Here is a 26245-nt window from a genome sequence, read left to right as displayed (position 1 = left end):
AGAGGAACCAAGTAAGAAGGGGAGGGAAGTCAGATGTAAATGGAATACAAATGAATCAAATGATTAAGAATATACCTTTGTTTTCTTCATTATGTTTTAGGATCACATGTTTAATGACAGGAAAATTTGAAATGTTATAATGTGATTTTATGGATGTTTGTTAAAAGAAACCAATAAAGATGAACTGAAAATAATAATAATATGGAAAGCGTAATGCTGGTGGTCAACAAAAGAGGTTTAAAGACTCTCCCAAGGTAAATCTTTTAAAATGTGGAATAAACACCAACAACTGGGAAACACTGGCCTGCAAGCACTCCAATTGAAGAACAGCCTTTACCAAAGGTGTCATAGACTCTGAAGATGCTCAAACTCAGGACGAAAGGGAGAAACATGCAAAGAGGAAGGGACGCTTGGCAAACCCTCACCGTGATCAACTCCCGCCTGGAAACCTATGTCCCCATTGTGGAAGGATGTGTGGATCCAGAATTGACCTCCACAGTCACTTACGGACTTACTGTTAAGATTGTGTTCAGGGAGGACAATCTTACTCGGCTATGAGTGATTGCCAAAGAAGAGAGAAAGAAGAGTATACATGATACAAGTAAAGATCCTCACGTTTTTTCTAAAAGGATTTGTAATCTTCACACTCGCACCCACAACTCTCTTAAGCATTTTATGCTCTCTGCCCTTCCTCAGTGGATATTCTCCCACATATGAGAACTGGAGAAAGATTGGTGGAATTTCCACTACGGGCTCAAGAACAAGGCAGGGGAGATTTATCCAGTCTCTCAAACTCAGTTTCCTGATCTGTAATATGAGAACAATAATAAGATTGATTCACCTATTTCATTTTAGGAAGAAAAGCAATTGTAATAGTAAGCGCAAGGTGGAGTTAAGAAGCCTGCTGTTAAAAAGAAAACCAACAACCTGCAGTATCCTACCTTAGAAGAATTAAATATTGCCTGTGGGCACCTTGAAAGTCTGCATCTTTAACCCCGTCAAAGTTTCATTCAAAAGCCCATGCTGCGTAGGCAGTACCTTTGTGGTTTAATTTGATACAGGTTGCTCATGACTCTCAGAATTCAGAATCAAAGGACTCCTTTTGCTCCTAAACCGTCTGCTTCAAGGATTAAAAGCAGGAATTCATAAACACACCATGTTGCCAGCAGCAACCATACATTTATTTCTGACAAGAGCTGCGTGCCCATTGAAAGAGCACAGCTTCTTTCCCTGCAATCACAGTATGAAAAGGCCACTCACTGTTCCACACTTCGGTATGGGGGCTCTTCTGCACACACAAAGAGGGCTCTCCTTCACTGGAGATTTTTAAGCAGAGATTGGATGGCCTGGCCATCTGTCATGGATGCTTTAGTCGAGATTCCTGCATTGCAGCTCGCTGGATTAGATGACTCGCAGGGTCCCTTCCAACTCCACAAGGGCAGCCAACACCAGTAAAAATTACAGTAAAAACATTATGGGGGGGGGCAATTTAAAATACAGATTAAAATGCAATTTAAAATGCAGCCTCATTTTAAAAATAGCCCATAGATCTAAACCACAAGGGGAGGGAAACATAAGGGTCAGACTGAGTCCAAACCAAAGGCCAGGCGGAACAGCTCTGTCTTGCAGGCCCTGCGGAAAGATGTCAAGTCCCGCAGGGCCCTAGTCTCTTGTGACAGAGCGTTCCACCAAGTCGGGGCCAGTACTGAAAAGGCCCTGGGCCTAGTTGATACCAATCTAACCACTTTGTGACTTGGGACCCCCAAAATATTGTCATTTGTGGAAGCGTTAAAGGAAGTCAGAAAAGGCGGGGGGCTTCTGCCCCTTTCCGTTTCTTCAGCTACCATTGGCTCATCTGCTCCGATTTTGGGAATGTGACGCACTGACTGAGGCTGTCCACAAAGTATGTGACCAGACCCTCCAAGTGTCCCTATTTTCCAGGGAGAGTCCCGGATTTACAGAAGCCGTCCCGGTTTCTGATTTGATCCCGCAATGTCCCACTTTTCTTTAGGACGTCCCTATTTTTATCGGAGAAAAAATATCCGTGTGCTGCGCTGGTGCTGGTTCGCCGGAGCAGCTTCGTCACGCTGGCCACGTGACCCGGAGGTTTCTCCGGACAGCGCTGGCCCCCGGCCTCTTAAGTGAGATGGGCGCACAACCCTAGAGTCGGACACGACTGGCCCGTATGGGCAGGGGTACCTTTACCTATTTTTATCGGAGAAACGTTGGGGGTGGGAGTGGAGTTATACAACCCCCCCTCTTAGCCAAGGAGATAAGTAACTATACAACCTTTAGAAGTCATCTGAGGGGAGCTCTGTATAGGGATTTTTTAATGGTTAATGTTTTATTATGCTTTTATATATGTTGGAAGCTGCCTGGAGTGGCTGGGGCAACCCAGTCATATGGGCAGGGTGTAATAATAATAATATTAATATTAAGTCCCTAACAGAGAAGAATGGCAACTTAAATTAATGGACTATGCTGAAATGGCAAAAATGACCAGAAGAATCAGAAATCATGAAGACCAGAATTTTAACAATGGTAAAAATTGATAGTTTATCTTAAAAAGCATTGTAAACAGTTTGAATCGTTAGCAAAATTGGAATAACACTTGTAGCTTAATGGTGAATTTTGGAAATATTGGAGATGTAAAAGATTTGATTATAAAAGATGCAGGAGGAAATGACTAACAACAGGACCCCCAAAGGGTAGGAAGGAAGTCCAGGAGATTCTTTGGCATCTTGTTTTTATGTTGTATGTTGGATATGTGACTGTAAAATTTTAATATGAAAAACCAAATAAATTTTATTAATAGAAGAAATAGGACGACCCTATTTTTATCAGAGAAATGTTGGAGGGTCTGCACTTAAAGAGTTGTGCTTTTGACATATGTACACAAAACCTGTAGTCACTCAGAATAGGAAGCAAGGGGTTTTAAACGCATCTGAGGAACAACTGTGCACCGTCTGCCGCACCTCTTCTTTATGCTTCCCCACCCCGCTAATCTAAACTCAGCATTTCGACGAATTGCTGTTTTTCCCGCCAATTTTTCTTTCCAGGGAAGGTCCCTTGCGGCGCATGCGCAATACCTCCCCTCCTCCTGTTGAGTGAATGAAGCGTCGTGGCGACGTCACGGGAGAGTCCCGGATGTGTCAGGTCAGGGCGCTATGAGGAGACCACAAGGGGACGGTCGCAGCTACCGCATATCGCTGTCAGGTGAGGTGGAAAGGGCGGCGGATGTGGCTCGCCGTGCCGTAGGGATAAAGGGAGACGTATATTAACGGCCGCGGGCGACCGGCCCCAAAATAATGAGCTCGAAAGGCCTGACGCAGAGAAGGGGCGGGGCAGAGAGAAAGAAGCCTCGGGCGACAGGTGCGCATGCGCGCGCCGTGTAGTTTCTGTGCCGCTGGAACTGCAGGCGCATGCGCCTTAGGTTCAAACGGTTGCCGGGGAGCTGCGCAGGCGCTTTACTGTGCACTCGGCGTCGTGCGGGAGAAGGAGGCGCAGGTGAGGTCCAGGGCACGCATGCGGCGCCTAAAGTTTTGTAGCACGCCGCCCCACTGCGCCTGCGCAAAGGGGAGTGGAAGGGCAACAGCCACATTTTGCAGCTTCCTGGCTTCCCTTCTCCCGTCTCCTCTCCCCCCTCCCGCACCTCTTATCCCTTTCCTGTTGCGCTTGCGCATAATGTTGCTGCAGGGGCCTTGCGGAATAATGATCCTCCGCAGCTGCGCAAGGGGGAAAGAATTGCAAGAGGAGACATGCTGCCAAATAGTGAGCCGCGAGTGCTGTTGCTAAGCTTTCACAAGGGGAAAGGAAGAAGGGGGCCAGGAATGATGGTGGAGTAGTGAGGGAGGGGGTTGTCTTTTTTTGCCTACGTTAATACCCCACTCACCTCACCTGCCTGGGTCACTGGCCTACCACCCCTCATTATTCTGATAGCGAACAAAGTGGCAGAAGTTACTTACTGAGGCCAACAGGTAAGAGCTCCATCCTTCTGATACACCCCCCCCACCCCCTCTAACTGAATGATGGAAAAAGTGGTTGGGAGAGATAGATCTGTTAATAAAGGAATTGTCTGGAGTGGTGGCGTTTGATCCTTGAAACCTTGACTGGGATCTTGTATGGTCCAATGAGTTTTGGTTTTGGATTTGGGAGACATGGTGTGAAATCACTGGTAAAAGACTGGAGGGTGGGGGAGAAAAAAGCCAGCTAGTCTGTGGGTAAGGGCTTCTACTTCCCACACCTGTTAAAATGGTAATGATAGCATCAAGTTTTTGTTTTGTTTTTTGTTTGTAGGGATCGGAAAGTTTAGGATCAGAGATCATGCCAATGAATGGGTGGGTGTTCCCTGTGACAGGTTTACATGAGTTGGCTTTTGAGTTCCCTCTCTTGTTCTAAAATCTCCTCCACTACACAAGTCAGTTGGAGTTGTGGAATGTGTAAGTTTACTTTTGAAAACTTAGAGCCTTTGAGGTGGAGAGAGTTAGAAAACAAAACAGAGGCCCTTTTCGTATACTTTGCCACCTTATACATTGATCCAGCAAAGAGTGATGATTTTCATGATGAATGCGGTTCAGTGAGTTCGATTCTGAAAGGAAGAAAAAGAAGAGCGGCATAATAGTTATTTCACAGTTTAATTTACCATTACGCCCAGAGGTCTGAGAGAGCAGATAAATGGACTAACTAGATTAAGAATCAAAAGTGGCTCCTGTGTTGTTTGGTAGTTGCATATGAGGGAGAATTTTTTGCAGCTTCAGCTGTCACAGTATTGTAGTAATGGGTAAAGCTGCAGCTGCTGAAAGTTTTTCTGCTCTGTAGCTACTGAAGGCATAGGAATCTCTTCTTCTGTATCGAAACTGACCATCGTAACGTCTGGACAAACCATCAAATACAGAAGTTGTCAGCACCTCCAGTCTTTGTTGCTGCTGTGCCTTTTTTTGACTTACAAAAGTGCTGCCTTGCTTATGTTGTTGTAGCACCTATGTAACTCATCCAAACTGTTTTCAAACCATCTGGAGGCACAACCAAAATAAGCAACTGAGTGTACTTAATAAAGGGTTGTGTGCAAAGCAAACTGATAATCAGGAGATTTTAGACTTTTAAGCCACCCAGTCCCCAAAAGTTCTGAATGTATAACAGCGTTTAATATTAAAAAGGCTCCATTTGGACATACCCTCCACGAAAAAAACCCCAAACCCACACCTGTTAAAAGCACATTCGTTACTCATTCATATGACCACTTGGCTAAACCGAGATCGTCCATCACTTGCTAAATATTTTGAGACTTAGACTCTGATGGTACTTCTGGGAAGAGGACCATAACTAAGATGTGAGTGTGAAATCTCTCAGTGTTCCTTACCATGGTATTTTGGCATACTACTTTGGAGAAAGCTTAGCTCAGTCAGTTATGTTTGGAAGTGGGTGAGAGTAGAGAGAAACCTAAGAGTAAAGTGTTATTGGAACAAGGAGTTGATGGAAGAGATGATGATGTGCTAGCATCACGCCAAATCACTCTTGTCAGCATTTCTCACCAAGCTGTGAGGGGATTTATGGGTAAGTTACCAACTGCATGGCATGCAGAGAGGGTGGGAGTGATAAGTTAAAAGCAGGGTTTTTAAAAAATAGCCACTCAACTAGGCACCCATGATGGGTATGAATTGCTTCCAAGTGATCAGGCAGGGAAGTTTTTGTAAAGTGGTTCTTATTTTCTTTTCAGCCAAACATCATTAACATTGACATGTGTGGGCAGCAAAGCTAGTGGGGAAAAATAGTGTGAACTAGTAATTTTGTAAAGTTATTTGGAGGACTGTCTTAAAAGGTCTGGAATAATGGCTGCTGTACAGGAGTAGGTTGCCTGTTCTGTGGACCGCTAATGAGCCAGGGCTGTTCCAAGCTAAAAGCTGTGTTGTAAAATGGTGGGCTTACAACTACCAAAGCATCATTCAAAAATCTATTCAAAGTGGGAAGGCAGTTGGCCTAGAGAATGTAGAATTCCCTTTGGCATATTAGGAAACAGATCAGTGTCAGTTGCCTGTACATTCCGAGGTACATAACAGACCAAACTGAAGGTGTCTGACTTGCTGGGTGGCAACTCTCACCCTTCTCCAAACATACTGTAAGAAAAGGATGGGGCAAGGGGTTAAGAGGATCTTGGAATTTGTGTTAGAAACTCCCCAGGCACGTTTTGTGACTGGAGCTGGTCCAGTTGTGACCACGTGGAGATCTCTGGTTGCCAGGTTGGCGACTGGCATCTCCATCTGGCTGGCCTCTCCAGCTTTCTTAAGCAGAAGACCTTATTTATTGTATTAATATCCTACCTTTTTCTCCAGGGGGTACATGGTTCACTCCTCTCCTCAGTTAATCCCTACAATGACCCTGTGAGGTAGGTTAGGAGGTTATGACTGGCCCAAGGTTACCCAGTGATTTTCATGACTCAGTAGGGATTATCCCAGGTACTAGTCCAGCCACTACATCACACTGGCTTCCTAGGGTACTTCTGCTATTGGGCAGCTGGAGATATATATATATATATAGAGAGAGAGAGAGAGAGATGGAAAGCAAAATGTCCCTTAGAGAAGGATCTGAAATATTTTACCTTGAATCTTGAATTTGGTTTTTTCCTGGATTGTTTTATTTGATGTATTAATGTGCTGTGTGTAAACTGCTTTGAGATTTTTTTCTTTAAAATATCAAATGGTATAGAAATGAAAAGAAGAGTAAATTTCATGGGGGGGGGGGCAATGGGACTTAGACATTCTGTTGTGGCAACCGTAACCTAGGTTTAAGGTGCCATTTGGCGATTAGCTTATATATCTGAGTTTCTAACACTGCTTGGAACAGAAACTCCCCTGAAATGCTTTCCTTTTAACACCTGATGCAGAGAGCTATTGTAGAAGTTTCACATGCTTTATCTGCTTCTGTGCTGTACCATTTGAGACTGTATGTGGAATCAAATGTTTGAATACTCTCCCACTTAAAAGAATAGGCCCTTCACATTCAATGCAAACGTGTCAGGGAGAAGACTAGCTAATAATCTCTTCCCTGATATGATAGTTCTGAATGTGTTGTAGAGTATTTTCTGTGGGGAAGCATTCAGGCATTTAATCCTCATCTTCAGTCTGAAATGATACAGCCCAGCAACATAGACAGGTTAGACACCTGTCCACATGTGTAATCTCTAAGAATTGCCCTGGGCAGTTGAACAAGCTGCCTTAATGGAGAATTGTTCAGTGAATGCCAGTGATGTAAGTCAGGAGGCGTTGGGGAAGAACGTGACCTCCTCTAAGGAAGGTTTGCCTTATACTTTGAGAACCACCACCGTTTTAGGTGGTTGTTGAGTCCTGATTGAGGGACAGTATAATCCAGATTAAGGGACACAGGTGGTGCTGTGGGTTAAACCACAGAGCCTAGGACTTGCCGATCAGAAGGTCGGCGGTTAGAATCCCTGCGACGGGGTGAGCTCCCGTTGTTCGGTCCCTGCTCCTGCCAACCTAGCAGTTCGAAAGCATGTCAAAATGCAAGTAGATAAATAGGTACCGCTCCTGCGGGAAGGTAGACAGCGTTTCCGTGCGCTGCTCTGGTTCGCCAGAAGCGGCTTAGTCATGCTGGCCACATGACCCGGAAGCTGTACGCCGGCTCCCTCGGCCAGTAAAGCGAGATGAGCGCCGCAGCCCCAGAGTCGGCCATGACTGGACCTCATGGTCAGGGGCCCCTTAACCTTTAACTTTATAATCCAGATTGTCCCTTCCACTGATCTATTAGACCCTAGCATGCCAAAATTGATGGGATGATCCTTGCCCGCCCATCCCAAACTTCAGAACAAAATATTTTTGAATGTTTTATGTGCCATAGTAACTCAGCCAGCGGCTAAAGGCAGGTGATTGGGCAAGGAAGCATTTGTGAAATCTAAAACAGTGGTTTATCTAAGCCATTGATGTGATAGATATAACTAACCTATATACAGTGGCACCACGGGTTAAGTACTTAATTCGTTCCAGAGGTCCATTCTTAACCTGAAACTGTTCTTAACCTGAAGCACCACTTTAGCTAATGGGGCCTCTAGCTGCTGCCATGCCGCCAGAGCACGATTTTTGTTCTCATCCTGAAGCAAAGTTCTTAACCCGATGTACTATTTCTGGGTTAGCGGAGTCTGTAACCTGAAGCGTATGTAACCCAAGGTACCACTGTATATGGAAAGGCAGACTACTATATTTTTTTTTAAGGATCTGCCATCTAATTTGCAAGAACTTGTGCTAAGCCATGTGAATACAGTTTTGCTAAGATGGTTCTTGTAACTGAAATTCAAGCAAATTTGCGGTGAAAAATAACGCCTGCCCTCCTGCTAGTGCTTCCTGCCATTTATCAATCTGAGAATGCTTCTAATAATTCAAACTGCTCCATAGCCTTTGCACTTCCAAGAGACCTGGGAGGGGAGATTTTTGCTGCTTGCCTTTTCTAGATAGGAATGGAGGCTGAGAGATAAGTGACTTTACTCAAGACCACAAAGTTGCTGTGTTCAGACACAGTGCTAGGCCGCATAGGATGGTTTGTTGAAAATACTATTCACAAGTTGTGTGCTGGTGCCTGCAGCTTGAGCTCCCCCACTTTGCTCCTCTCATACCGCAGAGCAGCTGGTTTATAGCATTGCACCCAAACCAGCACTTGGAAGTTTCTCTCCAGATCAGCTATGATTGGGAAGCCATAGTTTTCCCCTTGGCTTCCCAGTTGTGGTTTATTTGGGAGAAACACCTGCTGGTTCAGGTGCAATGCTGAACTATCTGTTCTGTGGTTTGCTTGACTGAAGGAGGTGTGAAACTGGAGCACTCTGAACTGCTTGCCTCACCAACAGTTTGCGCCCAGTGTGCTTAAGCATATGCTATTTTGTGGCTTAGTATTGCACCCAAATGTAGCTGAGGTGAGCTTTAATCTATATCTGACTGCTTTGTTCACTCGATTATACATCCACCCCCACCCCCCTAAATACAATAAATGGATTGGATCAAATCCTATAGTTCTGCTTATGGTTAACTTAACAGATGTGTATAGTTTGGTTCTTTCTGTGTCTGTGTAATTAGGGCTCCCCTTGGATATACAAGCAGCAAACCATAGTAAGTAGATACGGCATAAATCAAAGATGGGGAAGTGCATTCTGTTGGTGGGCTGGATCCTTATGACCCCTACTCTCTACTGGCCGTTTGACAAGAGGGCAGGGCTGCCCACATGCCAGTCACTTGATGTCACAATGGCATTAGATGACCCATTTATGCCAATGCAGTTAGAGGTCAAACCGCGTGTTGGTAAAGGCACTGCATTTTGCATACACTGATGAACAGCTGATTTTCAGGTCTTGCAAATCAGGTCTTGCATGGGGCTTTGCACAAAACTTTGATAGTGGTGGTGCTACTACCGATCAGTGGTTGCAGACCCCCTTTCGGCCCATCCGTGTCTACACCTGTATCACACCTGCCAGGTGTTAAATATGTTTGGCCCCGTTGTGGGCCCAGTGGAGAAGCCTGCAGGCCAGAGGTCCTCCGCCTATGGGTATTTGCTTAGTAACTGGATTTGCTTAGTAACTAGCAGCAGTTCATGTTTTGGATTTGCTAAGTAACTAGCATCAGTTGGCGTTTTAGGGCGTGGCTTTGGTGGTGTGACTTGTCTGATGGATCTAATAGAGTAGTAAGATCCCATGCCGCCCCTTTCCAAAGTTCTGCATTTTGTGCCACTGTTCTTGAGGAGTCTGTGCTACAGAAAAATCTAGTGTTTTGTTGCTTGCCTCTTATTGTGAGATCAAGGACTAATTAAATTGCTTTAGGCAGTAGAGCGCTAGATACATTGTGGCCTGCAATTGAGACAACACCAGAGGCTCTTAAAAGTTTGCTAACTTTTTTTTTTTTTTTTTAAAAAAAGCTTTACACGCTAAACTTTGTTTTCTCCTGCTCATTACTACTGGCCTAACATAATGCTAACTTCTAAGTACTGCCCTCTCCCTGACTACTGTGAGTTATGATCGCAACCCTCACCACTAGTTGCATGATATTACAGCGCTTACACTGGGTAGGACAAATGAAACATGCATGGGCAGGAATTGTTGGTCAGAGGAAAAATAATGGTGGCTACTAAGGCCTGTTGTAGTGTCCCTGCAGTGAGCTCCGCCTACATGGTGAGATCCCACCCCTACATATTGACCTGCTGTTGGGGGCTACCATTCTCTTACCCATAGCTACTCATCCACTGCCTGGGAACAGTTGAGGGATAAGTAGCATGACAGATTAAGCACTCAAGCCATGCTGTGTCATACAAGTGGCTGTATTGGCAAAGGGGCGGGGAGTGCTCTTCTGTATATCTGTGGTCCATATATAGCAACACCCTAGAGGTCCCGGGCCCTAAGGAAGTTAGATTAGCCTCAACCAGAGGCAGGGCCTTTTCAACACTGGCTCCGGCCTGGTGGAACGCTCTGCCTCATGAGACCAGGGCCCTGCGGGATCTGATCTCTTTCCGCAGGGCCTGTAAGACAGAGTTGTTCCACCTGGCCTTTGGCTCAGAATCAGTTTGATTCCCTCCCCCTTTTTCTTTTTCCTTTCTCCTCCTATGATGAGATTGCTCCCTAATTGTTTTAATATTGTGTCTTAATCTTTTAAATTGTATTTTAATCAACTTGTTTTTATTATTGGTTGTTAGCTGCCCTGAGCCCGGTCTTGGCTGTGGAGGGCGGGGTATAAATAAATAAATTATTATTATTATTATTATTATTATTATTATTATTATTATTATTATTATTATCAAACCTGTCCAGGATCTCTTTTTAGAGAAAGACAGGGTGATTTTGCATTCCATTAAAATAAGTAAACAGGCAAAAAAACAAAAACAAAAAAACCAACCCTGACTGGGAATGATTTCTGTTGTGACTCATACATATTTCAGAAAGGCTAGAAAGCTATTTGCCAAGGATTCATTCTTTTTGAGTTTCTACTTGCCTTCTGCACTGCATTTAGATTTGTAAATGCTCCTAGTCCTAGAGAAGTGGAGATGTGCGAATTCTCAAGGAGCATTGCAAGTATTCTCGCTAGTGCAGGGTAGGCCTGGGCGATGTATCAATACATTGCCTGAAACCACAATTTAAAGTTAAAACCGTGAGACCAATTTCGAAATTTCCGATCAGGCAGTGTATCGTGAATCCCCCCAGCCCTGCTCACAGCCCACACCACACATTCAATCAGGCCACCCGATAGTCGCCTGCTGCTAACCCACTCCCTCCCTCCACAGCCCAGCCGCCAGCCTAAAAAGTGTGGCTTGCCTGCCAGCCAGCCAGTGCTTTCATTTCTTTCCCTGGCTGCACAGGCACTGGCAGGCTACCTCCTCCCTCTGTTCCTCCTTGCACCAAGCGGGACCATGCCACAGCGAGCCTATCGTAGGAGTGATCACTCCACCTGGCGCGGCGGCGCCCACCTAGCCTTGCCAGGAAGAGGCAGAAGCTGTTGCAAGGTGATGCCAAACATCTCTGACCAGCAACTGCCTTCTTCCTCCCCGCCTCCTTTCTGACATCTTAATATACCGCCATACTGCGAAGTTTAGCTAGCAAGATATTACGATGTTGGAAAGCAGATATCACCCAGCCCTAGTGTAGGGAAAATCTAGCAGTAGCTAACTTGTTTAATACTACTACTACTACTAATAATAAATTTATTATTTATACCCTGCCTACCTGGCTGGGTTTCCCTAGCCACTCTGGTCTGGGCAAGAGTTTTAGCTTTGTAGCCTGGCCCATCAAAAGGCTTTGGGAAGGGGCACCTTTTCATACTATTAAACAAGAATCATGTTCTGGGAGCCCACATTCTAAACGAGTGAAAGCCAAGATGTCCAACTTCTTGGTTGTGGCTCTACTATAAATAACTCACAACTTGTCAGCTCGCTCCAGTTCCAGCCTCCTCCTGCTACAATATAGAAAGAGATAAATGCCCATTTAGTTATCCCTTAATTGTGATAACTCTTCTCCCACTCACTTCAAATACTTCTGTAATGGGAAGGCAAAGTTGATATAGGCCCTCCGCTGGGACCAGTTAGTTCAGCCAGCCAGAACAAACATTATTTAGTTTAGATTAACTTGCCCAGTCGAGAGGGCTCTGTACAGGTATCAGCGCTTGAAATAAAACCAATACATAAAATAACATTGCCTCCTTGCTTGCCTCCCCTCCTGCTGTCTCTCCTTTACTCCAGTCAGTTTGAAATGCCTCTGCTAAATCCATCTTTCTCCAATTGCTGTGATCACAATATCCTTTTCCGTCAGCTCCCTGTACTTTGGCTACTCCTCACAGATCTGCTGCTTCAATCCTTCCACGTATCTCCCTGAACCTGGAAGTTCTTGCTGCCAAATGAATTGTGGCGGGCAACCACCAGTGAGAGGTTGTGAAATAACCTTACCTGGGAGACTTGCCTGGTGTCATGGTCTTTTCTGGGCCAGGTGAAGACCTCTTTGTTCATCCAGACCTTTAAATACCTTAGCCTCAGGCTCTTTTTCAAACACTGTTTTAATTTGGAATGTGTCGTCTGTGCTTTCTGTGTGGTATTTATGTAGGTCCTCCGACTTAATTGTTTTATTTTCCTTTATATTTATTTACTTGGAATGCCAGTTGATTTTTTACTTATTTATTGTAAAGTGCCCAGAGTACTTTTTATGTTATAGGGTGTCATATAGGGGTGTGTGTATAATTTCTCCACCTCTTTCACTTTCTCTACGTCAGCGGTTCTCAACCTGTGGGTCCCCAGATGTTGTTGGACTACAACTCCCTTCATCCCTGAGCTCTGGCCTTGCTAGCTAGGGGCGGTGGGAGTTGTGGTTCAACAACATCTGGGTACCCACAGGTTGAGAAAGGCTGCTCTATGTAGTCTACTAATTACTCCAGGGGTCTGCAAGGTTTACCTCGCCTGGGCTGGTTCACTCCAGCGGAGATCCCTCTGTGGGCCAGATAGCACACGCGCCCATGATTTCAGGCACTGAGGAAGCGAGTCCCTGCGCCACGCTGCACTGGTTTAGCACAGCGCGCGGGGATTCACCAAGCGAGCGGCTTGGTTCGGGGGCGGCTCGTGGGCCATTTAAACAATCCCCGTGGGCCACTTCTGGCCAATGATCCATAGGTTGCTGACCCCTGAGTTACTCTTTGATTTTTCCTCTCTCTTCCTTCTTCCATTCTGTTCCCTATTCCTCCTGCGCCTCCTTCAAGCAACTCCTTCATCTCCCTTCATTGACTGCTCTAGCAAACCTCTTTCTCAATCACAGTTTCTCCATCCGTAACTTCTCCCTTCCACCTCTGTCTTGTCGAACACATAATAGAGTGTAAGGTCTTTTGTCAAGGTAACCACAGAAGCACCGACTCTGAATCAATGTGCAGTGGTAGTAATAGGCCATAGCTCTTCTGCAGATGGAAAAGAAGTAGAAATTCTCATTTGTAGCTTGCAAAAAGTGAGTTGGCTAAACGCTGCAAAATAAGTTAGCACGGCTTAAGGGAAAGAACTTGTGTCAAAGTCTGAACACAAGTAGGCACTAGAGAGTTGCTGTGCTTAGTTCAGAAGAAGAGCAGCGGGTTGTCCTGAATCAAGACATTTTGGGAAACAGCTGAAATACTGGAGCCTTGCAGGAGAGCACTTGGAGTTCTCATCTGAGGGTATAAATTAAATATCCATTAGGCTGCATTATTTTTTAGCCTGGTTTAATGATGGCTGATGAAAACCCTGCAAAACTGCAGGGCTTGCGAAGAATGTTTGCTTTCTTAAGCTGGAGCAACATGTGGCTGTTATAATATTTTGCTAATTAGTTATAAAAATATACAAAAGAAGAAGAATGGGGGTGGGGGAACTACACATTGTCAGCAGGTCGTGTTTCCAAGCCCCAGCTGCCTCTATTTCTCTTTTTCAGAGTAGCATTGAGAGAGAGTGTGTGATTTGTACAGAAGTAGTTGTAGACAGGAGTGGGAGTGCTTAACCCTTTCCCATGCCCACCACTTTTGCAATCTCCCTGTCTCCAGTGATGAGTGTGGGAAGGCTTGAGCCCTTTTATTCCCTGCAAGCTGATCACAACCTGCCAGCATTTTTCAGTGGAGAAGTGGCGCTGACACTTTGGGAAGATGCCATATTTGCATCTCGGTATTGGAGGCAGGTACCCAATTTCTCCATGCTCACACGTTTTAAAGGGGAAAGCTGTGATTTATATATGCATGTACCTGTATCTGGCACATGGTATCACCTGCACATCTGAATTGTACTTGAGCATCATTAACCAAGTACCAAAACAGTTGCTTAAGAGGATGCCTCAGATTTTCATCTTTGTGAATTCTCTCAAAATGCTCCTGCATTTGGTCCATTGTCTTCTATCTTTACATATGATTAATATTACAGTCTTTGACATGGTTCTTTATACTTGCTAACAGTGTTTGAAATTTGCCAGGCACATTTTGCACCTGACTATTGGCCACTTGTGACCAAGTGAAGATGCCTGGGCTCCAGAATGGTGCCTGACGTCTCCACCATCTGGAAGCGCATGCCTGGGGATCCTTGGATCTTGACAGTTTTCACACACTAGCAACACATCCTGTAGAACTCTGTCCGTTATATTTTATCTGCACAATCAGAACGAATTTCAGAAACCAAAAAGTTGTACTGAAGAATATGACTTTCAAGCTGTCTGACCCCAAAATGGCAACTAGGCATTCTGTTTTGGTGACTGCAACCCTGGCTTAAGGAGCCATTTGGCACCTAGCTTATATATCTCAGTTTCTAACACTGGTTGCTAAGTTGAGTGGCCAGCTAGCCCAAGATACAGGGAACTCTCTGGACTATATGGCTCATTTAGTTTAGACTTAATCTTTAATCAGGAAGCTCTCCTTTTCTAGCTGATTTGAGCTACTAGAAACCCACTTTGGCAAGTGAATGAGGGGAAGGGAGGGCCCAAGCCCCATTACTCCCCCCCCCCATTTAAATGCTTAGAAGCCGTTTTAACAATCAATCAACCAACAGGCCCCTACAAGATTTCAGTGTCACAAATGTTGATCATTCACCTGCCTGATATTGGCAACTGAGAGGGCTGTGTACAGTGGTACCTCAGGTACACTTCAGATTACATACGCTTCAGGTTACAGATTCTGCTAACCCAGAAATAGTGCTTCAGGTTAAGAACTTTGCTTCGGGATGAGAACAGAAATTGTGCTCCGGCGGCACGGCAACAGCTGGTGGCCCCATTAGCTAAAGTGGTGCTTCAGGTTAAGAACAGTTTCAGGTTTGACCTCCGGAACGAATTAAGTACTTAACCTGAGGTACCACTGTATTAGCTACGAAAAAATCAGTTGCTAGCGTAAAGGTTTAGTTGAGGTTCTTTATCACTGAAAGATTAATATAGTTGCCTTCTCAACTTACCCAGTTTTCCCAGCAAGTACTTGGAGAACCTGGTGAAGGCCAGTAATTAAAGGCACACTGTAAAAAATGAGTGTTTCCTAAGAAATTGTTAACTTTGGAACTGATTATCACTGAACTCAGATTTTCTAAATCAGGGTTTCCCACACTGTGGTCCACGAGTTTCATTCAGGTGGTCTGTGGCTTGTAAAAATACAATTGAAGATCGTATAGCATCTGGCAAGTGCACCACAATTGCTACAAAAGGCCGAAAAATTATTAAGTGGTCCACCCAGACCCTCAGCAATTTTCAAGCGGTTTATGGGAAGAAGGTTTGGAAACCACTGACTTAAATGGTGCACATGCAACTGTTATATAGATCTTAATCCCACGTGATTCTGCAACTGTAGCCTGCAACCTCAGCAACTTTAACTACAGATACTTGATATATTGCAACTGAGGAGCTAATTAACACCCTTTTTGTTGGCCAGGTCCTGAGGAACGTGTGTGCACACGCAGCTTCACATATGTGGATCACTTTATTACCTTCCAAGACAGCTCTGTGACGCTGAAGTTAATGTGGCGATCCCTACATAAGAGCTTTTCTTAACGTTTGCTGGAGCCAGGCCAACTTCTCGCTCTGAGTCTTGTGTGTTTAATTTTGGACCCCGCAATCTCTTTCTTGCCAGATAGGCGTGTTCCTTAGGGCATTTGAGCACTTGCTGCTTATGTTTTACTGTCTTTTCTCTTGAACTGCAGCTTGCCCTGATAGAGCCTTCGGATTTTTATTTCGTAATAAGAAATAAGATGCATACTGCAAGTAGTCTTTCTGTGCGTCTGTAAAGATCCTTATTGGGTGTGGACTGTTAAAACGATGTACTTCTATGGCCCTACTGGAGGTTTTTGTGTAACTTCACTTTGCCAAAGGGTGCACTTCTGGTAAGAGGCTGTGGAAAGAATAACTTATTTGCTGATGCATTAAAGAGAGGAATGTCTCTCTCCTGCTTTGATTCAAGGCATCTGCCTCTCCACCCAGTGATCACAGTGTTACCAGGTCATGAATTCTGAAAACAAAAATACAGGGTTGGGGCACCTTAAAGATGAGGGGCTCTAAGACTTAGTCCAGCCTTTCTCAACCTGTGGGTCTCCAGATGTTGTTGGACTACAACTCCCATCACCCCTAGCTAGCAAGGCCAGAGCTCAGGGATGATGGGAGTTGTAGTCCAACAACATCTGGGGACACACAGGTTGAGAACCGCTGACTTCATCTGTTGCAGATAACACAACAAACAGGACCAGTGTTAGAAATTAGCCAAGTGCATTTTGCGACTGGCGCAGGTCCAGTTGGGACCATGTGGAGATCTCTGGATGCCAGACTGGCAACAGGGGAAAGCAAAATGTCACTTAGAGAAGGATCTGAAATATTTTTCTTGAAGCTTGAATTATTCTTTTATTTGATGTTTCAATGTGTTGTGAACTGCTTTGAGATTTGTTCTATAAAATATAAAGTGGTATAGAAATGATGATAAATAATTCCACTGCAAACAAAAAATGGCTCCGAGACATTCCATTGTGGCAATCACAACCTAGGTTTAAGGTGCCATTTGTCAATTAGATTATATATCTGAGTTTTTAACACTGAACATGACTATCATTCCAGAAGTCAATTGATTGTATTTCTTCCCATTCAAATGACGGCTTACAAACCATAAATAACAACAATATAATGGAACATTACAAATACAGCATAAATCATATAATTAACAAATCATCAAAACAATTGCAATCTGTGAAACACTGTTAACAAACCAGCAATTAAAAAATAAGCTAAACATCACAATTACAGCCTAAGTCATATTACATGATTAACAGATAAATAAGGCATTTACAAATCTAATAAAACAATATTAACAAAATAGCAACTAGAAATAAGTTCATACATGCACACTCCCCCCAGTGACTCATAATCTTTTACTCTATTCAGTTTATTCAACTAAATATACACATCCATCATACAGGAGGACCCTGATCTAATACCCCCAGCTGTGTTTCTGCAGGAGATTTCTCTCCATGTAAATAGTAGGTGTGGGGGCCCTGATCCATTTCAGGTCCGTAGTGAAGTCAAAGCATTGAAAGTTCAAACGCACGCACACACCACATTCCCAATCCACTTTGGGGAGATCACACTGGAAACTTTACTTTTGAAAGATGCACCAAGTTCTTTCCATGAAGTCTGAAAATATGTTGGCAAGGCATGCATGTTTAGAGTCAAATGTGCTCCATGCTGTTACCTTCCATCTGTCCTTTTGGTTTGGTTCTTTCCCCTTTGCAACTACATTTGGTTGAGCTGTATTCCCTGCTGCTCCAAGAAGGGTGAAACATGTGGGCATCCTTTAGCCACCAAGAGCAGCCAAAAGCATTGCCGCCGAACATCATAGGTTGCTGCTTCCATAGGGATACAGCTAGGTGCCATTTCACCTTTACCTCTTCTCCCCATCCCTCTCATTTTGCTACGTTTGTCTCTCATTCTCTTTTAGCAACAGCTTTATACCAAATTATATAGCTCTGGCAACGCTGAAGAACAGCATTAACAGCAATTTTCCTTTCCGGCCTGCTAAGTAATCCTCCTTATAAATGGAGCAGTGTTTTTTCTTTGGTTTCTTTTACAGCTTGACGTTCAAACTCCTTTTGCTATTTCATCAGTGTGCATCCTTCTCCTAATTAGACATCAGACCTCTTGCTTTTGCCATACTGGTTCTATTGTGTCTTTCACATTAGTGCCTTTGCACCTTCCCATTATCTATGGAATATGCTACTTCTCATTTTTGTGTGATATTTTTTCCCCCTTCCTGAGTCCCTAACACCTATCTCTTTTATTAAAGGTTTCACATTAGGAGTGATTTCACTATCTTTGGTGTGGGCGGTCCCCAGATCCATTTGTCTCTGCTAATGTTGTTTGGGTCCAGCCAACCGTGTTCTCTAGATATCAGTGCTTGTTTATTTGTTTCTGCTCCATTTCAAAAGCTTTGTCTGAAAAGCCAGCTCTGAAATGGAAACGGTAGCCAATTAAAATCATGCTCTAATGTTTAGGTGGTAATTGCATCTCCTACATCCCCACAATGGTAAACTTATGGCACTTAAGTTAGATTTATCATACCTTAGAAAATGTGGGTTTCTTAAACTTGTTCAGAACGTGACATACCTGTAGTCATTTTACATGGGCGCACATTGAGGAGAAGAAATGTCCTCTGTATTAAAAATGGTGACTTTCCCACATCAGAAATGAAAATGAGACTCTAATCCAGGGGTGGGGAAGCTGTGGCCTTCCAGATATTGCTGGATTTTAATTCTAATCAGAACTGACCACTGACCATACTGGTGGGAATTGGAGTCTAGCACCACTGTCTGGAGAGCCACAGTTTTCCCATTCCTGCTCTTGCCGAAATAAGTCTGTTTTGAACTCTGGCAAGCCTCCACATTGGTGGAAATGGCATTGCCAACTGTAGTTTAGACTTCATAGTTTGAGGAAGGGCCACAGCTCAATGGTAGTGCATCTGCTTTGCATGTAGACGGTCCCAGATTGAATCTCAAGGTAAGGCTGGGAGTGTTTTCTGCATGAAATGCTGAAGAGCATCTGCCAGGTAAAGGACCCCTGGACGGTACAAAGGCGACTATGGGGTTGTGGCGCTCATCTCGCTTTCAGGCCAAGAGAGCTGGCCTTTGTCGACAGACAGCTTTCTGCGTCATGTGGCCAGCATGACTAAACCACTTCTGGCGCAACAGGACACTGTGACGGAAACCAGAGCGCATGGAAACGCTGTTTACCTTCCCACCGCAGTGCTACCTATTTATCTACTTGCACTGGCGTGCTTTCGAACTGCTAGATTGGCAGGAGCTGGGACAGAGCAGTGGGAGCTCACCCCAGCATGGGATTCGAACCGCTGACCTTCTGATTGGCAAGCCCAAGAGGCTCAGTGGTTTAGACCACAGCACCACCTGCATCCCTTGCCAGTTAGTGTAGACAATACTGAGCTACATGGACCAACTTTGTTTAAGGCGGTTTCCCATATTCATTTGTAGAAAAGATGGCAAATAGTATAGAGACTGGTTTTTAGGATCTCTTGGAGAACCTGATTGGCGATAAGTTTAGGAGAACTGAAATACTACTTCCGTCAATACATAATAAATCTATGGAAGCAAGCTTAGAGGAAAAGATGACACATATAAGTTTGGAGTTCACATTGGTCGTCTGCTAAAAATCCAAAATGTGCATCTAACACCAGGTAAAGATAGAACAGGCTTCTCACCTGGATATAGATTTCAGTAGCTTGGCCCACAAGGTGATGCACAGAATCCTGTCCTTATGGGGCAGCAGCCATTGGGGGCAGAGTCTGCTCTGCTGTAGTCCCAGTGCTGTGGAATGTGCACCCAGAAAATTCATTCTGAAGATTCAGGCTTTTAAAGTCTGAGTTGCAATTGTACAGAGTTTGTTTTAAGCAGCGCCGTTCAGTCGGTACTCACATGATGGGACAAGGGCACAAAGGGGTTGCAGGGCTTTGCCTTTATTTAGCCCCCTGCCAGTTGTTGAGCAGCTTCTTCCAGCTTTTATAAGTCTACTGTAACTTGCCCCGCTGCAGACATTTACCCTGAACTTTTGGAAGGATTTCTTAAAGGTTTGCTCTGAACTTGTCGGAAGTTGGAAGGCACCACAGGACAGCAGATGTGGGGCTAAAAGTGTAGCCCCGCTTGTCTTGCCTGTTTCTGTGAGTAATGACTGAATAGGGCTGCTGGCTCTGCTAGTTTTAGGATCGTGGATTACACTGCTGGTGCTTTATTTAAGTTTGTAAATAGCTTTGAAGAGGTGTGGGAGCTAAATGTGTCGGAGGAATTAAAACCAGGACTTGGAAAGGTATGCCGTTGCTTCTGAGCAGCCCCCGTGTTGAAGGATGACAGATAGTGTTCGAAATTAGCCAGGCGCCAGGTGCGTTTTGCAACTGGCGCAGGTCCAGTTGTGAGAGATCTCTGGATACCAGGTTGGCAACTGGGGAAAGCAAAAACTTAGAGAAGGATTTGAAATAGTTTCTCTGAAGCTTGAATTTGTTTTTGAATTTGTTTTATTCTGGATTGCTTTATTTGATGTTTTAATATGTGGTATACCTCTTTGTAATTTTGTTCTTTAAAATATAAAGCAGTATAGAAATGGAAACAACAACAACAACAACAACAACAACAACCCAGAGGAAACAGTGCCTAGACATTCATTCCATTGTGGCGACCCCAGCCTAGGTTTAAGTTGCCATTTGGTAATTAGATTATAGATTTGAGTTTATAACATTGGTAACAAAGTACTGTAGTTAGCCACAAACTACTGATTTTGCCGCAGTTCCAACCCCGCTTAGCTGAGGTTAAGCCCCATTGAATTCATTAGGATTTATTTCTGAATAGACGTGCTTAGGTGCTGATAGTCGTTCGTCCTCCTTCTTGCATAAACTGTTTTACTTTAGGGGAGAAGGGGCTGTGCTGCTGAAATTGCTTCACCCCATCTCTGATATGCCTCGGCAGCGTGGCGAACAGTGCTCTTGGCGATTCAAATGTTGCGTTGCCGCAAGTTCTCGAGAAGAAAAAAAAGGAATCTGAGGCATGCAGGAGTAGAGAGAATTGGTTTTATCTGCTCTTCTTCGTTTTATTGGTGATTCACTTTTACAGAGATTGTTATTGACTTTAAAAATTGTTTTTATATTTTTATTACTGCGAGCTGCCTTGAGTGCTATGTGAAGAAAGGCAGGATCTAAATTGAAATAATAAACAACCGCAGGGAGAGGGAGAACTTACCTCTGTTCCTGTCTTCTCTCCCTGCTAGAAGTTGGCCAGAGAAACTTTGACCTCTGGTTAGGATTCATCTGTTGAGGTGTTTTCTTTCCCCTTCTTCTTAGCTATGCTGACATCTACTCTCTGGGAACAAGCTGCAAATTTTGGACAGGGCTTGGAATGCACAGAGGCTCCAAGGCGGGCATTTGATAAACAATTTGGACACCAGGTGTTTGTTAAAAAAGAAGAAGAAGCCAGGGGGACAGGCCCGGAAGGTATGTGGTTGCATGCCAAGCCACAGAAGTTAAGAGTAGAAAGTCAAGCTGCCTTACCACCCCCTTGTGTAAGCTGCCTTGTCCCATGTTCTGTCAGTATTCTGGACTCCGAGATGCAAAACAACAGCCCTCGCCTCTGGAGAAATCCAGAGTTGGCTCACAGTTAAAGCAGAGTCACCAGCACTTTGTGCACAACTGTCAAACTTGTTTCCCCACCAAATAAAATAAAGTGCTCAGTAAAAACCTGGAGAGAGAACTTGGTGGATCCGGTTGCCCTGCTGATTGTATCTTCCTGAAACCTGTCTGTCTAGCCATGAGAAGCCCAGAATAAGAACTGCCCCATGACTACTGGGGAGCAGGGAAATAAGACAGATGCAGTGGTACCTTGGTTTTCGAACGTCTCGGAAGTCATACGTTTCGGTTTTTGAATGCCGAAAACCCAAAAGTAAATGCTTCGGTTCTCAAACTCAGAAGTTGAACATGCTACGTGGCTTCCGCTGAGTGCAAGATCCTAGCTGTCGGCTATTGAGGTTTCGGTTTTCGAACGTTTTGGAAGTCGAACGGTCTTCCGGAACGAATTACGTTCGAAAACCAAGGTACCACTGTATTCTGAGACCCATCTAGAATTTAACTCTCTGATTTTCTTTATGTACACCACCTCAACATTGTAGCCATGCTCTTTGATTTCATTCATTACGTCTTGGTTTTAACTGAGATTTTGTTTACCGCATAGTTACACTTACTCTTTTAGTTTTCAGTTTAAAAATGAATAGAATAAAAATGTTCCGTAATCCAGAATTCCACCCACTCCACCAATCTTCTGTGGCTACTCCGTACCAAAGAAAAGGTACTCTGCACATATCCTTTTCATGAATCCTGTGTTGCAAAGGAAAGAAAAAGCCTAGCAAACTGACTATCAGACTGATCATTCAGAATGTGACCAGTCTCTCTGTGCTTGAGAATGAAAGCAAAGGATCACGTTTATGTTTTTAACCCCCCCCCCCCAATTTGCTCGTGGAAATACAGTACTTCACAGATTGCTCTGATAATGTAGATAGGCTTCAGAATACTAGGATCTGAAATATGGCAATGGATACTATTCAGAGAGAAGCATGCTTCCAGCATACAAAACTGCCCATATGAGCTCTAGATAAAATCACTGACACCACCAATTAAAGGATCATGGGTAGGAAGTGGAAGAGGAGAGTTTGACTGAGCTTTTGAGGAACAGCTCACAGTAGCAGACCAGTGTTACGACTCTGCAGAACACCTTTCTGTTGTTTTCAGAACATTCAGCGCAAAATGAAGCACCAGAGTCCCCCCCCCCCCCCGGTTTCAAAGCAGATCACTATAAATAAACCTAGGAATACATGGCTGTTCACAGCTAGCTTAATTGTAAGGATATAAAATATTACGCTGCTGGATCCAACCTAAGGATGCCTGTTTCTAAGTGTGGCAGCTAGGTGCCCTTAGGAAGTTAACAAGCAGGGACTGGTGGACATTACTATACTTACCCCCATCTCCAGCCTCTGCATAACGCCTTTGAACATCACAGTTCTATTTAGCTGTCGAGACACCTGTTGTCCGTTAATCTGTTTTAAAGCCACCTTCTCTCGTGGTCATCACTGGATTTTGTGGCACTCAATTCCACAAGTTAATTTGGGATGAAGTAGGACTTCCATTTATTGTGAACCTTCATTGGCAGGATCCAGAGTTCGGGTCTTTTGGAAGAGAGGAATTTCTCTTCTTTATGGTTTTATATACTTCTTTCATGCGCTCCCAGGGTCACGTATTCTGGATTTAAAAAGCCTCTTTTGTACATTTTCTAGTTTCATGATACTATTTTTATGATTCAGCTGCCAGCGTAGTGCACATAATGGACTAATTTGGACAATACAGTAATATCTTAATGAGCCAAGAGATGAACAAGCATTATGGGGGTGCATACTGCCTTTCTGATCTTCCTTCCATTGCAGGGAAGCAAGCAAACCAGGAAACCTTCTGTGATCTGTAGTTTCCCGTTTCATCTAAACTGGGAAACAGTTGAAATAAATAAAAAAATTGTCCAGTAGGACCTTAGAGATCAACTAAGTTTGTTCTGGGTATGTGCATGCACACGAAAGCTTATACCCAGAACAAACTTAGTTGGTCTCTAAGGTGCTACTGGACAAATTTTTTATTTATTTCGACTGTGTCAGACCAACAGGGCTACCTACCTGAATCTGGGAAACAGTTGTTAGCTGTTTCAGAACAAGCCAGGCTATGAAGGCACAGTTTTAAGTTGGCTTCATATTCTGGCCATTAAGCATCTTTTCCCAGTTTGGATGAACTGTGAAACTATAGATAATGGAAGACTTTCTGGTTTCCTTACACGAAGAAAGAAGCAAAGGGACCAATGGCATGGCCAAAAAGCTCATTCATATCTCACTTTTATGAGTCAAATAAAGATAGCCTATTGCTCTGTACACACACCTGTTTACTCTGCATGCAGTACGCTTCTGCTGCTGATTTGGGAATTGGTGTGCGCACAACATCATTTGCAATTCATACCTGCAGTTTCTTACAAAATAATGCATTGTGATGCATTCACCCCCCCAACCCAGCTTCAGTCTGAGTTGAGAAAAGGGGACTGTGTACCTATCACTGATTTAAAAGGCAGGTAGGTGATTCTTTTTTCCAATTCTGAACCAAGATGATTTGTGGGGAAACATCAAAATTCAGTATTTCATAAGAAACAATGAAATAGATATAGGATGGATTGTGGTTAACATCGTGCGGACACCGCTTCCAAATCAACAGTGGGAGCATAATATATGCAAACAGCAGTATATACACAGCCTAAATATCCTCATCTTCATTTCTCCCTTTCTCCCTTTTTCTCATTTAACACTTTCGCTGCCTCTGACTGGTTTCCTGCTTTTCAAGAATTTAAAGGGTTTTTTGTTTTTTAGTGTTTTGCACCTATGATAACTTCCTTATTGTCATTTCTTATCTGGTTTGCCAGAATTTGTGCTTTAAAAAAAATGAAAAAATCTTCATGTATACAAGAAAGCAACCTTCTATCCATTTGTCTACTTAACTGGCAAACTTTTGGCCTTGTTTGTGTCTTTTCTTTTCTATGTCGTTTAAGTCTCGATTAGGTTGTTTGTAAATAACCTCTAAGCTTTCTGCAGAGATTCGATCCTCTTAATTATGCCTTTCAGCTTCCTTTTACCTTAACACGTCTTCTCCCTGTCGGTTTCTTGACTTTGTTCCAAGGCACGGTTGTTTGTTTTGCCTGGACATTTTTGTTTCTCCTTTCATGATCCAAAACTGCATTTACCCAACTAATTTGAGCGTTGTTGAAGTCCTCCAGGATTATTAATAGTCATTAGCTGCATTTCTGTTTGATCACAATCAGAGTTTGTCAGCAGGGCAATACTGTCCCCTTACCTTTTTCTTCTTTTACTGTACCTTAAGTATTATAGGTTCTCTTTTTTGCTCTGTTTAAGATTTGCATTGAAGGTAGTTTATAAATTGCAGCGAAACAGGAAATCTGCACACTTTCTTGGTTAGCCAGCCAAAATTTGTGGTTTCTGTCAGTTCCGTCTGCCCTAGCTCAGGGGAGGCATGGAGGTTGCTCCCTGCAGTTCTGCTGGCCTTTGAAAGCATTTGGACCAGCTAGAAGTTTTGCTACTTCCAGTTGTCTCTGAAGACCACTGTGAGGTCCCAGATGAGCTTCTGCTGCTCATCGCTCAGTTTGCTCTCATCACAGACTTTCTCTCCAAGTAAAAGAGATGCTTTCTGCTGACAAGTGCATTTGTGGACCCCTGATTAGAAACTTAAAGATGTATAAGCATTATTTGGGGTGTGGGTGGAGAAATTCAGCTTTAGCTTTGGATTTTTCTTTGTTCAAATTTCTAGGCATTCTAGTGAGCAAGGACTTTTCTTTCCCTCTGCGTTTGGGAATTTAGGAATCACTTTTAATAAATAAAATTCTTTTAAGCAATAATTAAAAAAAACACACACACCTGAAGCAGTATTCCAGATTCCTGGATGTCAGCAAAACATTCTTAGGAACCTAGCTATCAGACATATCTGTTGTTGTTTTCAGCGATCTTCAGCCTGAAATAGGTGACCATGTAATTGAAGAAGGGAAATGAACCATCAGGGGGAAATTCATTGGAGAGCTTCTGTGAAATGCTTAGGATATAAGTCATGGCTGTGATCTGTGTGCAGCACTGAGGGCCATGTCAGAAATATTAGCAGGAGGCCAGCTCTCAATTTGCAAAGGAAGCAAAGTAAACGTCTGCCAGAAGTGTCCACCCACATAGTGCAAAAGGAGTTTGGTCAGGATGGTGAAATTCCCCTGGCCACTAGATACTGGTTGATGCCAAGGGCTTGGACATATTTTTCCCCAGTTCAGCTTTCTTGGATAGTGGAGTCCGTCTAATGCTTCCTTCTGCCGATGGGAGAGGCACAATGTCCTCCTAACAAATGCTTGCACGTCTTAATGGAAACCTGACTTAGACACCTTGAGAATTTCTCTCTCTCTCTCTCTCGCTCTCGCTCTCTTGCTCTCTCGCTCTCTCGCTCTCTCTCTCATGTCATGGGCTTCAATTAAAGAAGAAACTCCAAAAAAGCCAGGCAAGTCTTTAATAACATTGTGATCAAATGCAAAAATCTTACAGTCTTTTAGATGTAACTCTTTCTAAGTCAGCGGTTCTCAACCCGTGGGTCCCCAGATGTTGTTGGACTACAACTACAACTCCCATCACCCCTGAGCCCTGGCCTTGCTAGCTAGG

General features: G+C 43.8%; 1 protein-coding gene across 6 annotated transcripts in view; it reads left to right on the top strand.

Annotated features, from left to right (window-relative positions):
* The first annotated feature begins 3088 nt into the window (after positions 1 to 3088).
* The window catches only part of SPOP (speckle type BTB/POZ protein), a 50254-nt gene continuing 27097 nt past the window's right edge, over positions 3089 to 26245 (top strand). For 2 of the 6 annotated variants that reach the window (XM_028701944.2, XM_028701943.2), the window contains exon 1: positions 3778 to 3977. The gene's annotated coding sequence lies outside the window, so the exon portion shown is untranslated. Of the gene's footprint in view, positions 3217 to 3486; positions 3508 to 3777; positions 3978 to 4315; positions 4338 to 26245 lie in introns of those variants that run through there. The other 4 variants (XM_028701941.2, XM_028701942.2, XM_077917360.1 and 1 more) reach the window with 4 other exon arrangements.

The sequence above is a fragment of the Podarcis muralis genome, chromosome 13, assembly GCF_964188315.1.
Source record: "Podarcis muralis chromosome 13, rPodMur119.hap1.1, whole genome shotgun sequence".
In the NCBI taxonomy this organism is placed as follows: Eukaryota; Metazoa; Chordata; class Lepidosauria; order Squamata; family Lacertidae; genus Podarcis; species Podarcis muralis.
The sequence above is the reverse complement of the archived record's forward strand: the minus strand, read 5'-3'. Positions and strand labels throughout refer to the sequence as shown.